The sequence below is a fragment of the Anser anser genome (genome assembly GCF_964211835.1).
Source record: "Anser anser genome assembly, contig: HAP1_SCAFFOLD_843, whole genome shotgun sequence".
Lineage (NCBI taxonomy): Eukaryota > Metazoa > Chordata > Aves > Anseriformes > Anatidae > Anser > Anser anser.
Genome location: NW_028153646.1, coordinates 1 through 3,000, shown reverse-complemented (window position 1 = coordinate 3,000; position 3,000 = coordinate 1). Strand labels below are relative to the sequence as shown.

The window sequence follows — 3,000 nt, the reverse complement described above, 5'->3', positions numbered from 1 at the left end:
GGGGGCGCAGGGACAGGATGCGCCAGCGGCAGGATATCCACATATAGCACAGTGTGGCCGGGGGGGCCTGCCAAGGCCCCCCCCAGCACCCCCCCCGCCCGAAAAAGCCACATACTCCCCCCTTCCCCCCCCCCCCCCCCAATAAATCCCCCAACCCCACCCCAGAGGCTGCCCACAGGGATGGCAGAGCAGGGGGGAGCCAGAGGGGCACGGGGGGGGTCCCAGCAGGGGGGGTGGGTTGGCCGCCCCCTCCACACCCCCCCATGCCCCCCCCCGGCCCCCCCCGGCCCACGCACCCTCCTTGGACATGCCGACGTCGAAGCACTTCTGCAGGCGGCAGGACTGGCAGCGGTTGCGCGTGGCCTTGTTGATGTGGCAGCGGCCGTCGCGGTGGCACGTGTACACCATGTTCTTCTGGATGCTGCGGCGGAAGAAGCCCTGCGGGGGGGTAAGCCGGGGATGGGGGGGGCGTGGGGGGGGGGGGGTCCGCGCCAGGTGCCCCCCCCCCTCACCTTGCAGCCCTCGCAGGAGCTGACGCCGTAGTGGTAGCCCGAGGACTTGTCGCTGCAGACGAAGCAGGGCTTGTAGACACGCGGCGGCGGCGGCGGCGAGGGCGAGCCGGGCACCATCTCCGGGGGGGGCTGCGCGGCGCCTCCACGCCTGGGGGGGCACGGGGGGGGGTCAGTGGGGGGGAGGGGTCAGCGCGGTGCCGGCTGAGCCCCCCCCGCGGCCCCGCTCTGCGTCCTGCAGGTGGGATTTCCCCCTCGGCTGTGCCCTGCTTGCTTCAAAGGGAAACTGAGGCACGGGAAGGACGGGGGGGGGGTCCCAGCGCTTTGGGGGGGTCCCAGCCCCTCGGGGGGGGCATCCCCCCCCAGACAGTGGGGGGTGGGGTGGGGGGGGGGCAAGGGGCGGGGGGGGGCAGAGGAACAAGGGGTAAAGAGGGAGGGGACAGCGGGGGACAGATGGGGGGGGACAGGGGGCCCCCTAGGCTGCGTCCCCCCCCTCGAGGACAGAACCCGGGGGGGTCCCAGTGCCCCCCCCCACTCCCCCCCATGTCCCCCTGTCCCTGTGGCCCCCTCCCATAACCCTGTGCCAGGAGGGGGCGGCGCGTGTTTTTCTGGGGGGGGGGGGGGTCAGGTTTTTTTCCCGCCTGTGTCCGGGTGCGGCCCCTTGTGTGTGCACGGGGGGGGGCGGGTGGCGGGGGGGGCGGCATTTTTTTTAAGAAAAAAAAGAAAAAAAATAAAGCGAAATTGCTGAAATTGAGGAAATTCCTGCCCGGGGCCGGCGGCGGGCCCCAAAACGCTCCCAGCTGGGCGCGGGGGGGAGAAACAGGGGGGGGGGCTGGGGGGGTTGATGGGGCATTGGGGGAGTGGTTTTTCGGGGGGGGAGGGGGAGGTGGCTTTTTGGGGGCATCTTTGGGGGGTGTTTTTTTTGGGGGGGTGTTTTTTGGGAGGTGTTTTTTTGGGGGGTGTTTTTTTTCAGGGGCTGTTTTTTGGGGGGCTTCTTTGGGGAGGGGTTCTGGGGGTGTTTTTTTTAGGGGGGGGGGTTGTTTTCTGGTCCCCAGCAGCCAGCCGCCGGCCCCCCCCGGCCCCCCCCCGCCACAACCACAGGCACGCACCACACCCAGCGCCGCCCCCGCGCAGGCGCCGCACCGCCGGGGGGGGGAAATTGGGGGGGGGGGACACCCCAAAGGCCCCGCCCCCCGGCACCTCCCGAAATATCTGGGTGCCCCCCCCCGCCCCCCTCCCGTTCCCCCCCGCCTCAGTTTCGCCCCCTGAAGGCAGCGGCATTTTTTTTCCCCTTTTTGTGATTGTTGTGATTTTTTTTCGGGGGGGCAATGCAGGCGCTCACACCCCGAAACCTGCCCCCCTGCCGGGACACGCCCCGTTGTGCTATTTTTTGGGGGGGGGGGGGGGGCGGGACAGGGTTAAGCAGGAACCCCCAGCACACAGAGCCCAGCGCCCGCTGCTGATTTGGGAGGGGGCGGATATTATAACGGGGGGGGGGGCACAGCCCCCCCCCCCCACCTCGGGGGGGTGTCCGGGGGGGGCATCGCGTTTTGGGGCGGCCCCGCAGGGGTTAAGTGCCACATGGAGCCGCGGGGCGGCCAGCACTGGGCGGCTTCCAGTGCGGGACTGGAACCAGTTGGGCGGGGGGGCCCTGCCCATGGACCGGGGGGGGCCCAGCCCCGAGCCCCCCACCGAAAAAAAAAACCACAAAACAGCGTCGGATTCCCCAGCATAAGCTGGGCTGCGATTTGGGGGGGCAGCAAAGGCACCCCCCCAAAATCCCCCAGCCCCCCCCCAAATCCCCCCAAGACCCCCCTCAAATTCCCCCCAGCCCCCCCGGCCCTGCCCCCCCCCCTCGTTGCCCCCCCAAGCCGGGGGCTCCGTGACCCCCCCCCAAAAACCAGGCACAAATCTCCCCCCCCCCCCCCCAGCCTGGGCACCCCGGACATGGGGGGGCAGACGGAGGGGGGGGTGTCCCCCCCTGGGGCTGCACACACCCACACACAGATTTGCACACCCGCCTTGCACATGTGTGCCCCCCACGCACACCCATGGATGTGCCCCCCCCAACCCCCCCCGAGCTCACCCCATGCCTCACGGCGCTCGCATGCTCGTCCCCCCTGCTTGCACACTCGCCTGTCCCCCCCGGCACTGTCACGCCCGCGCACCCCGGCTGTGTCTCACAGGCACCGCTGGCACATTCACTCACGCCCACACGCCCGGCACGCACACACGCACGCACACGCATGCACACACACGCTTGCACACGCCGCCACACAACACGCTCACCTGCATGCCCGCAGCTCACACACCCACACACGTCCGCAGCTGGCACCGCTCAGCCACACGCACTCGTGCACCGTCGCACTCTCACGTGCTGTTGCACACTCATGTGCTGTCACACATTCACATGCCATCACACACGTGTGCACCATTGCACACTCACACACTGCCACACTCGCACACCATCGCAGTTACTCACCATCACACG

General features: G+C 69.4%; 1 long non-coding RNA gene across 2 annotated transcripts; it reads right to left on the bottom strand.

Annotated features, from left to right (window-relative positions):
* Positions 1-109: 109 nt before the first annotated feature.
* On the bottom strand, positions 110-2,994 carry LOC310891694. Of its 2 annotated transcripts, none has more exons than XR_014577676.1 (3): positions 2,646-2,994; positions 513-660; positions 110-438 (listed from the first exon to the last, which is right to left on the bottom strand). It is a non-coding gene; the product is annotated as an uncharacterized lncRNA (long non-coding RNA). The 2 variants fall into 2 exon arrangements; XR_014577677.1 differs by having other exon boundaries at positions 268-438; positions 2,596-2,646.
* Between the last annotated feature and the right edge of the window lie 6 nt (positions 2,995-3,000).